Source organism: Octopus sinensis, linkage group LG14 (genome assembly GCF_006345805.1).
Source record: "Octopus sinensis linkage group LG14, ASM634580v1, whole genome shotgun sequence".
Classification (NCBI taxonomy): Eukaryota; Metazoa; Mollusca; class Cephalopoda; order Octopoda; family Octopodidae; genus Octopus; species Octopus sinensis.
Window position 1 is genome coordinate 6,188,464 of NC_043010.1, and position 15,609 is coordinate 6,204,072.

At 36.3% G+C, this 15,609-nt stretch overlaps 1 protein-coding gene across 1 annotated transcript in view; it reads right to left on the reverse strand.

Moving 5' to 3' along the window:
- The window catches only part of LOC115218969 (protocadherin gamma-B1-like), a 37,629-nt gene that overhangs the window by 1,082 nt on the left and 20,938 nt on the right, over positions 1 to 15,609 (reverse strand). The window lies entirely within an intron of this gene.

Genomic DNA, 15,609 nt, shown 5'->3' on the forward strand with positions numbered 1-15,609 from the left:
ATCAAACAGTGAAAATCATAAACCAATACATAGAAATAAAATTAATTAATAAAAAATATATATTTTATATATATTTCTATGTATTGGTTTATGATTTTCACTGTTTGATTTGCCTAATAGTGGTTTTATCTCTAATTTAATATAAAATATATATATATTTATACTATAAAATTAGATTTAATCCTAAATCTAATTTTTCCCTGTAAGTTTGGATTTACTCCCTAATATTATTATTATTATTATTATTATTATATGTATATGTATGTATTTGTTATTTGTGTCTGTGTTTGTCCCCCCACCATCGCCTGACAACCGATGTTGAGGCGTTTAGATTCCCTCTTCACTTAGTGGTTCGGCAGAAAGAGACTGATAGAATAAGTACTAGGCTTACAAAGAATAAGTCCTGGGGTCAATTTGTTTGACAAAAGGCTGTGCTCCAGCATGGCTACAGTCAAATGACTGAAGCAAGTAAAAGAACAGAATAATAAAAATGTGTGTATGTGTATGTGTGCTTGTGTGTGTGTGTGTGTGCATGCGTGTGCATGTGTGTGTGTGTGTTTGTGTGTGTGTGTGTGTGTGTGAAGGTGTGCCAGGTGTCAAATGACCATGAGAGGTCAGGTAGCAATGCTATGCAGTATGTCAAACTTTTCCAGTATGGGAAAATGGACATAGGACGATAATGATAACAATGTTGATGATGTGATGACGATGATGATGATGATGATGATGATGATGATGATGATGATGATGATGATGATGATGATGATGATGATGATGATGATGATGATGATGATGATGATGATGATGATGATGATGATGATTGTGATGACAGCAACAATAATGCCAATAGAAATAATGGTCATAGTGGAGATGGGAGAGATGCTGCTGTTGCTGCTGTTGCTGCTAATGATGGTTTTGGTGGTGGTGGTTGTGGTGGTGGTGGTTGTGGTGGTGGGGGTGGTGGTGGTGGTGGTGATGCTACTGGTAAATTGCAAAAGTGGTGGAGGTAGCATTTGTGATGGTAATGATGATGACAATGATGATGATGATGATGATGATAATGTTGATGGCTGTGTTGGTGTTGATGTTGGTGTAGGAGGCCACAATGGTGATGATGATGATGATGACGACGACGACGATGATGATGATGATGATGATGATGATGATGATGATGATGATGATGATGATGATGACGACGACGACGACGATGATTATGATGATGATGATGATGATGATGATGATGATGATGATGACGACGACGATGATGATGATGATGATGTTTATGATGATGATGATGATGATGACAAAATTAAATAAAACAAATCAACATCAAACTGCAGATGAACACAAGAACAATTCTCTGAAAAAAAAAAAAACCCAAAACGTTCTAAAACAATTTAAGAAAAAAGACAAGTTTTTAACACTTGGAGTAGTTTTTAGGAATATTACATGCGACCCTGAAGTATAGATTCATCCTGAAAATGTAAAACAAATGACCTGACAAAGCTACTTGAAAGTCAATCCTCGCCCATCACATTGGAATCAAAATTAATGTGATCAAATGAGATGTATATAAATATATAAATAAATAAATAAATGTTACCGTCAAATTGCAATCTTTAATTTGCAATAGATAAATGAATAAATACAACCAGATAAAAAAAAAAATAACTATAATGGTCTTTCTCTTTTATGAGAGGAATATATATCAGATAATTCCGCTCACTGAATTGTTTCGGTATCAAAGTGGATCACGTAACAATGACTTGAAGACAATGTCTCATTCGTACGCAATAACACGAGGATTTTTCTCTCGTAACAATCGGAACAAATAAATTGGGTGTCCCGAAATATTTCCTCGATATACACCAAGTGGAAGCAGTAAGGAGAAGCGATTTATTTGCATAAATATAACAGGAAAGAATAATATAAGTGATTTGTGTATAACTTAAATGCAAATTTAGGAACAGGATTTGTGCAGATTACTTAAACAACAAATAAGACCTCTCTTAGTGTGTATGTGTGTGTGTGTGTGTGTGTGTGTGTGTGTGTGTGTGTTTGTGTGTATTTGTAAATATATATATATATATATATACAGACAGACAAAGACAGATAGACTGAGGGATAAATGTATGTATACACACACACAAACACACACAATAATATATATATATATATATATATATATATATTATATACATGGTAATATATATATATTTATATATAGATATATATATGCATATATACATATATATATATATATATATACACATGCATATATGGTACAGGACGTCATACAACATAAACAACATGAAATACGAAAACATGGAATATGAGCATTTTTGCGAACAACATAAAGGAACCAATGGAAAACAAGACAAGCAACATAAAGAACGACCCTTCATCAGTTGTCGACTGTTTTTCTACTCTATATTTCGAGCAATTCATGACAAGATATGTCTTTGACAAAACAATTGTTCCCGCTATGCAAATTAAATAAAATTTGGGATTTTGCAGAGGGTCAAAGTTGGTAACAAAAACAGGACAGTAAAACAAACAGAAAGTGAGGTGGTGTACGCTGGAGGAACAAGCTTTGACAGGAGACAGACAAGAATGCATCTGATCTCTGCCGCTGATCGGAAGGAAAGGAAAGAAAGTAAAGATAGGAAAAGAAAGATGGCCAATGGTCATGTGTGAGCAATGAGAGAGCAAAGGAGGAAGAGTGAGGGAGAGAGAAGGACAGACAGAGAATGGTATAGGGGAGAGGAAAAGAATTAGAGAAAGGAAGAGAGAGGAAACGTAAGGGAAAGAGAAAAAGAAATAGGAATAAAGATAGTAACACAATAAGAGTCTCATCAAAATAATTAAGATAAAACACATATATATATACACACATATATGTATTCTTTTATTCTTTTATACTTTTCAGCTCAAAGGCTGTGGCCATACTAGAGCACCGTGCAAGTCTTCATCTTTCAGTCACTTGAAACGTAAGAATGTAGAGAAAAATTCTAAGCAGTGATAGAATAAATCATTAATTTCAATTGCATAAGCTCTATTCCATGTATTGAGAACTTCTGTTCCATATGTAAATTCATATATATATATATATATATATATATATATACAACACACATATGGAGAGAGAGAGAGAGAGGATGAGAGAAAGAGACAGATGAAAAAGATATATAGTATTAGATATCTTGAATGTAATTTTTCAAAGCTTTCAAGATATTAATAAAAGATTCAGGCATTATCATAGCAGAAACAAACAATTATAAACGTATTTGTCAGTGGGGAAATCACAGGCTATTTTGGAGACAAATCATTTTATAAATCATATACTGGATTCAATTATCTGACTCAGTAGCTCCAACCATGACATAACATCTCACTGAACATTAACTCTTTGCTTAGTTAAACTCAAATATATGACTATGTCCATATCGATAATTAGAAAGGTTTTATGATGAACGTCATACAATTCTGTATTCCAGACACATTTTCGCATTTTAGAAAAAAACTTATGTATGTGTACAAAGAAGAACTATGAACCTGTTGTGAGACGACTGTTGTTATCGTTAGGCCTAACTCATCATAAGGTCAATACCACCATGACTGATATCCAAACTACAGTGGAGAAGGCTAGCCACTGGATTTGGTTAAAAAGAGACGATGAGTGATGGCTAGAAGAATATTGAGCTTTATTTGATAACCAGTTGATTTAGGAAGCAGGGGCTCATATCAGTGAGGGGGGGGCAGTGCACATTGATGCCGTTGAGAGGTAGGCCCCAAAACAGCGCGCATTCTCACCTGATGACCCCATACACTTGCTGACTTCCAGTATGTGGAATTTTTGACTGGTAGCACTTGCATGTGCAAGTTGTTTGCAAGACATCAAAGAAGAACTATGAACCTGTTGTGGTTTTTGATAAACAAAATTTTTATTCTTTTTGTACACATACATGAAAAAAAAAATGCTGCTATTACTATGAATGACAAAAATATTGAGAGAGTCTGAGTTCGAGTGTTATTGTTCTCGGTATGATTGTAATATGTTTCTTTACTAGCCACATGGGGCTAAACACAGAGGGGACAAACAAGGATAGACAAAGGGATTAAGTCGATTACATCAACCCCAGTGCGTAACTGGTACTTAATTTATCGACCCCAAAAAGATGAAGGGCAGAGTCGACCTCGGCAGAATTTGAACTTGGAACGTATCGACAGACGAAAAACGGCTACGCATTTCGCCCGGCGTGCTAACGGTTCTGCCAGCTCGCCGCCTATAATTGTAATAATAGTTAAAAAATTAACTGGTGATCATTTAGTTACTGATCATTCATTGGTTGTTGTCAGCATCTATTCACCATCCGTTTGCCATCTCATCTCTGCAGTTTCCCAATGTTCTCTCTGTTGCATTCCAAAGTTCTGCTAAGTAATCGAGGTGTGCTGAATTCATACTGATGGATGAGCTCAGGAGGAAGCATGCCAAAAATTAAAATTATCACAAGATCCTATTCCACATGAGGTCATGATAGATCAGATTTTATTGATCTTTTGGGTGATATTCAAGTAAATTGTGACATCAGATGTATTGATGTAACTGCTGAGCATTCCCACTATGTATTGGGTTGTCCAGAAAGTTCATGCCGATTTTTAAAGGAAAGAAAAAGGTCAATAAATACTTGCCATTACATTTTTATTCAACCAAATATGAACCATTTTGTTGCACAATGCGTCTCCATCTTTCCTTTAACTTGAAAATACCCTCTTCCCAGAATTGAAGTGGTTTAATAGCAAAGAATTCATCAAGGTATCTTTTTACATCATCCAAGGAATTGAAATTTTTACCATTAAGACTATTCTGCAGAGACCTGAATAAGTGGAAATCTGAAGGAGCAATATCTGGTGAATATGGAGGGTGGGGTAACACATCCCAGCCAAGCTGCAGCCAATTTTTGTCTGGTTCTCAAAGCATCAAGTGCCGAAAATGAACTTTCTTATCTTCCATTTTAGAGGGTTACTGAATAAACAGAGGTTATAGGAACATAAAACTTCTTCCACGAAAAGATAGCTTAAACTGTACTTTAAATGGAGGTGTAGTCAAATCCTATTTTATGGACTCAACCATGTTCTAAAATAAGTCGAAAGGTAAGCTACTATAAAATTGTCATGAACTTTCCGGACAACCCACTATGAATCTAACCCTTTAACTTCCTGAAGCATTTTGGTCAATGTTGTAACTGTTGTCATCATCGTTGGCGTCATCACTGTGATTGTCATTGTCAGCATTGTGGCCATTATAATTGTCATAGAGGTTGTCATCAACATCACTGCCAGTGGCATCTCCATCCTTGCCACTATCATTTATCGTCTTCATCGTTGTTGTTGTTGTCATCGTCGTCGTCATCGTCATTATCATTATCATCATCATCATTGTCATCGTTATCATTACTGTCATCACTGTCATTGTTGTTGCTGCTACTTCTGTCACTGCTGCCACCACCCTCCCCCTCCTCCTCCTCATCATCATCATCATCATCTCCAACCCTCCTCTCCTCTTCCTCATCAACACTCCTCCACCTCCCCCACCTCCATCCTCCCCTTCTTCCCTCCTCCGCTCCCATCCTCCTCTCATCTTCCCTCCTCCTCCTCCTCCTCCTCATCATCATCATCTCCAACCCTCCCCTCCTCTTCCTCATCAACACTCCTCCTCCTCCAATTCCCCTCCATCCTTCCCTCCTCTGCTCCCCTCCTCCTCTCCCCTCCCCTCCTCCTCCTCTTCCTCCTCCTCATCATCATCGTCATCATCATCGTCATCATCTCCACCGCCACTGCTGCTACCACTGCCACCACCTCTACCATGACCACCACGTCCATCTCCCTATCCACCACTAGTTTTCAGAATGCCACACACTGACAAAAGCAAGAAGCAATGGTTATCACCATTCAACTCCACACATGTCCAATGCTCTTCGCTGCTCAACGCCAAAGAAAATTATGAAGAATATTAAACCCTGTTCCTGAAATGTTAAGAGGTGCAACACAATGTGGTCAGTAGTACTCTAGCCTCTAACCTTGTAACCCTTTCAGCTGGTGTGTGTGTGTGAGTGTGTGTGTGTGTGTGCCCGTGCATATATCTACATGTGTGTGTGTGTGTGTGAGTGTGTGTGTGCCCATGCATATATCTACATGTGTGTGTGTGTGTGTGTACTTGTGTGTACAGATGTGTGCAAGTGTACATAAATATACATAATAAATGGTGGTGCCCCAGCATGGCCACAGCTCAAGAGCTGAAACTGGAAAACATAAACATAAAATACACACACATATTTCTATACACACATACACACATACATATACATATATATGTATGTCCATACATTTATGAATAAACATATATATATGTATATATCTATGTGCATGTGTGTATGTGTGTTAGCGTGTGCCTGTGTGTATACATGTGTGTATATGTCCCTACATTTATGAATAAACATATATATATGTATATATCTATGTGCATGTGTGTATGTGTGTTAGCGTGTGCCTGTGTGTATACATGTGTGTATATGTCCCTACATTTATGAATAAACATATATATATGTATATATCTATGTGCATGTGTGTATGTGTGTTAGCGTGTGCCTGTGTGTATACATGTGTGTATATGTCCCTACATTTATGAATAAACATATATATATGTATATATCTATGTGCATGTGTGTATGTGTGTTAGCGTGTGCCTGTGTGTATACATGTGTGTATATGTCCCTACATTTATGAATAAACATATATATATGTATATATCTATGTGCATGTGTGTGTGTTAGCGTGTGCCTGTGTGTATACATGTGTGTATATGTCCATACATTTATGAATAAACATATGTTTATGTATATATCTATGTGCATGTGTGTGTGTGTGTTAGCGTGTGCCTGTGTGTATACATGTGTGTATATGTCCCTACATTTATGAATAAACATATATATATGTATATATCTATGTGCATGTGTGTGTGTGTGTTAGCGTGTGCCTGTGTGTATACATGTGTGTATATGTCCATACATTTATGAATAAACATATGTTTATGTATATATCTATGTGCATGTGTGTGTGTGTGTTAGCGTGTGCCTGTGTGTATACATGTGTGTATATGTCCATACATTTATGAATAAACATATGTTTATGTATATATCTATGTGCATGTGTGTGTGTGTTAGCGTGTGCCTGTGTGTATATATGTGTGTATTTACATGCATGTATACACACACATTCGCACGCACTTCTTTCATAGTATAAAAAGGCATTTAAAGTACTTGGTAACTTACATACTTATACTGAAAGGATGTAGAGTCAGTCAGCTCCTGTGTTTAACAATTAGTATCACAGTGCCAAACCTGAAAGGTCCTTTTATATTAAAATCAAGTAATTGTTGGGGTTACTGACTGTTGGGTTAATTGGCAAATGCATGTGAGCTCCAGCCCAAGCACACACACACACACACACACACACACACACACTACACGCACACACACACATACACACACGCACACACATACACTACACACACACATACATACACACACATACACACACACATACACACACACACATGCACACACATACACACACACATACACATACACACACATACACACATACACACATACACACACACATGCATGATATAGCCGAGCATATGTTAATACATCATGAGGCAGAGAAGCAGACAGTGAGAGATAGATACATAAATTGCAGTTTTGATCTTTCTCTCTATTTATCAAGATACACACACACGCACACACATACCACACACACACACACATGCACGTATATATATCACCGTGATCACTGTGACCAACCAGGCTATCAGATGTTGCTACACATCGCTGGTCACAATGCGCTTCACATTGTTGTAGCCTTCAAATGACGCCACCCCACTGGCTAAGCGAGCAGGCCAACAGAAGAAAGAGTGAGAGAAAGTTGTGGTGAAAGAGTACAGCAGGGATCGCCCCCACCCTCTGCTGGAGGGTATATATATATATATATATATATATATATATATATATATACGTATATATATATATGTATATATCTCTTATTATAAAAGGCAGATTTTATCTGCCTCCCTTTGGGAGTTATACAAATCTACAATATAGGATTTCTTCAATTACAATTTACCTGGCATTTTTAAGAGTACTGCATCGCGTCATGCCAGGTCCAGTTTTTAAATTTAAACTCCAATAAGCAAAATTTACAGAAAACTCAATTCTGGTGGTGTGTGTCAATGCTTTTCTTATCTGGTTTACAACCACACTGCAACCTCACACACACAGTGGGCAACGAATAAAATGAAAACTAATTCACTTACTGTATGAGTGATATTCTTCACTCTGCCATCCCACTTCCTCTTTCCACACATACACACGCAAATATATAAATAAATTGTAAGCTAACGTGCGTGTGTGTGAGTGTGTGTGTGTGTGTGTGCGCGTGTGTGTGTGTGTGACGGTGCGTGTGTGTGTGTGTGTGTGTGTGTGTGTGTGCGTGCGTGAGTGTGTGACAGGAAAGTTTTTTTAGACGAATATAACACCTATATCCAAGTAGCAGAAAGATAAGACAGTAAGGTGTGATTTGAGGGAGATTTGGCTGCTATTTCTACCATGTCTAGCTGCCATGTAGGGGTCTCCCTCATAGGCTCATACATACATATATACATAGATAAGACAGTAAGGTGTGATTTGGGGGAAATTTTGCTGCTATTTCTACCAGGTCTAGCTACCATGTAGAGGTCCCCCTCAATTCTTTTATTCTTCTGCTTTTTCCAGCCATTGCTCTGTGGCCATGCTGGGGCAATGCCTTGAAGAATTGTAGTTTATGAATCAACTCCAGTTTTATTTTTGTAAGCATTGTACTTATTCTATCTGTTCCTTTGTCAAACCACTAGGTGACAGGGATGTAAACAAACCAACATTCGTTGTCAAGCAGTGGTGGAGGACAATCACAAGCACAGACACGCACACCACACACACATACATGCATACACATATACACACATACATACATACATACATATATATATATGTGTGTATATATATATTGCAGTGTGGAAGGTGTTTGTAAGCCATTTAAGAAACACACAAAAACCGTTACATTCACTTCAACATTTAAATTTAATTTGCCAAAATATTTTCGTCGCTTTGAGACCGCGACCTGTTCACTGACAAAAATATCGTGCTAACAGGTCGCGGTCTCAAAGCGACGAAAATATTTTGACAAATTTAATTTAAATGTTGAAGTGAATCTAACGGTTTTTGTGTGTTTCTTAAATGGCTTATAAACACCTTCAACGCTGCAACTGTTTTCGTTCCAGCACACGATCTCAGATCAAGTCACTTGCTATGCAAGTACATCTCTGGAACTATATATATATTTATATATATATATATATGTATATTGGTAAAAAACAGTAAGATAACAAAAGAAAGAAAGAGACCTCAATATATGTAAATAGAGGAAATCTTTATATATAAAAGTGAGGTTGTGTGTCTGTCTCCTACGATTAGATTCCTAACTACTCCCACATTTTGCGGTGCAGTTTAACCAAACCGGGTATCTTATAGTCGTGATTCATATCGAGACCGTCTGGGTATTAGCGCGGTCTACGATGAGTCTACGATTTAAAAAAAAAATTTACCATCAATTTTTCCCATTGTTAATCCATTTTTGACATATATAAGGGAAGTAACTCTCTAAAATTTATTATTAAATCTCAGAAACGTAAAAAGCTACAGTAACACCCCTCCCCCTTTGTGGTTAGCCATATTGAGATGGCTATTATACTTTACATCTCTAAAATGCTTATATAATATTTCCCTTACAAACCCGAGCAACACCGGGCGATACTGCTAGTATATATATATATACGTATATATAATATATATATATATATATATATATGTATGTATGTATATATATTGTATACATATATATATACATATATACACATATATATACATATATATATATATATATATATTATATATATATATATATATATATATATATATATATATATATATATATATTATATATATATATGTATAATATATATGTGTAATATATGTATATATATATGTATGTATATATATAATTTCAGTGTCCAACTGGAATTTATTTCATCGACTTTGAAAGGACAAAAGGCAAAGTTGACCTTGGCAGAATTTGAACTTGGAATGTAAAAATGGGCTAAATGCTGTTAGGCATTTTGCTCTTTGTATATGACATTAACTTGCGAGAAATAGCAGCCAAATATCCTTCAAATTACATCCTCCCATCTTATTCTCTTACACAGTGTATGTATATGTATATATGTGTTTATATATATGTACATGTATACATACATACATATGTGTAACATTGTCTGTTTTTTTCCATTCTTGTTTTTGTATACATTCACTGCTTTCTTCCAAGGAACCTAATGCGCTTAGCTTAGTTTTTCCTTGGGGCTGGTCAGATTGGAGCAATCTCAAGTATAATCAGCTGAAATTGCAAAGACAATCTGGTACTTGACTAAGGAAAGAAAACTTCAAATGACCCGTCCTTGTTTCCTTGTATCGTCTATCTGGATGTTTTGTGTTCTTGTCCCATTTTGTATTATATATATATATATATATATATATATATATACATATATAAATAAAAGTATGCCATATTTAGCACTGGTTTGACTACATTTAGAAAAATTAATATGCTTACATCTGAATCAAATGACAAGAAAATCAACAACATTAATACATGCAGATGCAGCAGATGAGTTTACCAATTTATGAGATTCACAATTTAAAAGACAAAGGGAGCATATTTCCAAAGAAAATTTTCATTTGTGCATTTGTGATATCATATCTATTTTTGTTTGTATCTATGATTTAAATCTCTTTTAGTAATGGAATCCTTAATGAGGCAGTTTTGGGTATAGGACATGCTGAATGAAGGAATAAGGAAGTTTTTTTTAGGTTAGGAAGTTGGTTTTAGCGAACAGTTGGTTGTTATTCTAATAGAACTTCTTGATTCACACGTGTCTTCAAAGTAAGCAGAAAGCAATAAAGGAGTAAATTTTGAGCCAAATGGTTTCAGTATAAATACATTTGAATATGAAACATATGTCTATGTTTAGACAGTTTGTTGTGTGCGAGTGTGTGTGTGTGTGTGTGCATGTGTGTGCATGCATGTGTGTGTGTGTATGTGTGTGTATCTGTGTGCGTGTATGGTGTGTGTGTGTGCATGCATGTGTTTGTGTGTGTGTGTTTGTGTTTTTGTGTGCGTGTATGTGTGTGTGCATGTGTGTGTATCTGTGTGCGTGTATGGTGTGTGTGTGTGCATGCGTGTGTTTGTGTGTGTGTGTTTGTGTTTGTGTGTGCATGCATGTGTGTGTGCATGTGTGTGTATCTGTGTGCGTATGTGGTGTGTATGTGTGTGTGTGTGTGTGTGTGGATGTGTATGTGTGTGTGTGTGCGTGTGCGAGATCTCTTTCTTAAAAAAACAGATAAGAATGATTGTCAGGAAGAGCATCCAGCTATAAAACAATGCCTGAATAGCTTATTTATCATATCCATTCTCGCATGGAAAAGTAGATGTAAAAATGAATGGATGAACAAACAATATATATATACATATTACATACATATTATATATATATATATACATATATATATATATATATAAATATATATATATATATATATATATATATATATATAGTTATATATATATATATAACAATAATAAATCTCTGATCGTTATTAATATATATATATATATATATATATATATATACATACATATCTATATATATATATATGTATATAAATATATATATATATATATATATATATAACATATATATATATATATATATATATATATATATATATATATATATATATATGTGTGTGTGTATATGAGATTGTTGAATGTAGAGAATGAATGGGATAAAGGGGGCCTCACTCATGTGAACCCCACAGAGGGACCAAATATTCTAGTAATCAGCAGTGTGGTAGATAAAGCAATTAAAACATGGAAACGGGGGTGGGTGGGTAAGCCCCTGGTCCATCCAGAGTCACAGCTGGGGTGCTCAAAATATCTGTTTAGCTAGGATATGGGCTAGTCACCCATATAGTTAATAAGGTCATTTAGGAAAGTGTAGCACCCAGTGACTGGCATAGCAGCATTATTGTAAGCTGCTACAAGGGTAAGGGTGATGCATTAGGTAGAAGCAATTATAGAGGCATCAAATTCCTGGACCAAAGAATGAAAATTTCAGAGAGAGAATCATAGCTCAATGAATTAGGAGTGTTATCTGGGAAGGTAGTGTTCATTTGTGGAAGATGTACAGATAGGCGCAGGAGTGGCTGTATAGTAAGTAGCTTGCTAACCAACCACATGGTTCCAGGTTCAGTCCCACTTCGTGACATCTTGGGCAAGTGTCTTCTGCTATTGCCCCGGACCGACCAAAGCCTTGTGAGTGGATTTGGTAGACGGAAACTGAAAGAAGCCTGTCGTATATATGTATATATATATAAGTGTGTGTGTATATGTTTGTGTGTCTGTGTTTGTCCCCCTAGCATTGCTTGACAACCGATGCTGGTGTGTTTGCGTCCCCGTCACTTGGCAGTTCAGCAAGGGAGACCGATAGAATAAGTGCTGGGCTTACAAAGGATAAGTCCCGGGGTCGATTTGCTCAACTAAAGGCGGTGCTTCAGCATGGCCGCAGTCAAATGACTGAAACAAGTAAAAGAGTAAAAGAGTAAAGAGTATACATCAAACCTGTAGAAACTAGGGAAATTGATTCTTTCAAATGCCCAGGTGGCTCATTAGAGATAGTAGATAATTTCTGCTATCCAGGGGACCAAATTAGTAGTGGGGTAGGATGCATGGAGAGTGTGAAAACTAGAATAAGAATAAGATGGAGGAAATTCAAGCTGGCAGAAACGTTAGCACGCTGGGCGAAATGCGTAGTCGTATTTTGTCTGCCATTACGTTCTGAGTTCAAATTCCGCCGAGGTCGACTTTGCCTTTCATCCTTTTGGGGTCGATTAAATAAGTACCAGTTATGCACTGGGGTCGATATAATCGACTTAATCCGTTTGTCTGTCCTTGTTTGTCCTCTCTGTGTTTAGCACCTTGTGGGTAGTAAAGAAATAGGTATTTCATCTGCCGCTATGTTCTGAGTTCAAATTCCGCCGAGGTCGACTTTGCCTTTCATCATTTCGGGGTCGATTAAATAAGTACCAGTTATGCACTGGGGTCGATATAATCGACTTAATCCGTTTGTCTGTCCTTGTTTGTCCTCTCTGTGTTTAGCCCCTTGTGGGTAGTAAAGAAATAGGAAATTCAGAGGGCTGTTGTGCAGAGGATGTGTGAAGGTTAGAGAGGACTAAGGCTAGTATGCTCTGCTGGATGTGTAATGTAAGTGTACGTGTTCAACAAGGTGCTAGTGTATTTGGAGAGAAGTTAGGCATAAGAGGAATTAGATGCAGTGAGCAAAAGGGAAAAACTGTATTGGTTTGGTCATGTGATGTGGATGGATGCTGACAGTTCCATAAAGAAGCACTGAGCTTTCAAAGTAGATGGAACAAGTGGAAGAGGGAGACCCAGGAAGACATGGAAGGAAGTACAGAAGAACGACCTCAGGATACTGAAACACTGAGGTGAGATGACAAAGGACTGAGATGCCTGGCACCTTGCTGTACTCAAGAAGACCTGTGCTCCTCAGCAGAAGTATTAAGGCCAGTCCGCCTGATGGAGAAGACTGGCCTGCAAGAATCCTGTGTCGGTGCCATGTAAAAGCACCTGTGTGGTGCCACATCAAAACATCCATGTGATGCCATACAAAAGCACCCAGCAAACACTGTAAAGTGGTTGGCATTAGGAAGGGCATCAAGTTGTAGAAACCATGCCAAATCCATCTGGAGCTTGGTGCAGCTCCCCAGCTTGCCAGCTCTGGTCAAACTGTCCAACACATACCAGCATGGACAAGGGACATTGAATGATGATGATGATGATGATGATGATGATGATACACACACATGTGTATTTACTTATACACAAGCATACACACACACACACACACACACTCTCTCTCTCTCTCTCTCTCACAAATATATATTAATTGATGAGGGACTCTTAGATAATAGAAAATTGTTTGATTTCTCAGTAACAATAAGAAAAATCTTTGTTACAGAACAAGCAGAACAAACAAATTTATTCCAGTAGAGTAAGTTTGTACAGAGTCTACCCATCTCTCTCTTTAATGGACTAGTCCAGCACCAGAGTCTACCCAACTTTCTTTAATGGACTAGTCCAGTGCCAGACTCCAAAAGGACACATACTAAGAAAGCTTGGGATACAAAACTCAAAGAGATCAATGATGATCTCTTCTCTCCTGTAGTACTCCAAATCTCATTTAATGTTCTCCTTGCTGCGGTTTCTCTAATAATACTAAACGCAGGCCAAGGTTGATTGCAAACACAAACCAAAATACAGAAAATAACATATGCAACTACATTGCAACCAGGCTAGCCTGATGGCAAGAGCCATTTAAGTTGCTAAGGACAGAATTATGTAATGTTTTTTTATTGGATCGCAATTGCCAGTAGAGACTACACACACAGATGCACTGCTTGCGCCTCCTATGCATAAACACACACTCAAGCATCTACACACACATAATGTATATGTATGTATATATATATATATATATATATATATATATATATATATATATATATATATATATATATAATGTATATGTATGTATATATATATATATACATATATATAGGGTATATAAGGTAAGTTTATGATATATATATAATATAAAGACGAAGGAGGTGTATGTATATATATATAATGTATTGATATATATGTATATGTAGGGTACCTGCATATGGTATGTATATATTTATATATATATATATATATATGTATATATATATATATGTATGTAGTTATGTATATATATATGTATATGTATGTATATATATACATATAAAGGGAAAGTTTATGAAAATAAACAAAAGACGAAGGCAGGTGGAGTACAAACAAATGTATTGGTTTACATGTATATGTAAGGGTACCTGCATATGTAGTGTATATGGTTATATATATATATATATGTGTATGTATGTATGTATGTATGTATGTATGTATGTATGTATGTATGTATGTATGTATATAAATGTAATACATGTATATATATATGTATGTATGTGTATTTTATATATACATAATAATAAATACATATATATTATAATAATAAAACCATATACCATATAACATTATTGCAGGTACCCTTACATATACATGTAAACTCACACACACACATATGCAGACACCCAGCAGATATATATAATTATATGCACTACATGCACAGGTACCCTTAAATATATACATACACTCAAACACACACACACAGACAGAGCGACAGGTAGACCCGTATCAATTCCTTGTCATTAAGACCATAATTACCTCTCACACTTCCTGTTAGTCAGAGGTCAAACATGTCAACCCAACCAATGTGCTTTTCCTAGTTCTCTTCCTTTTTCT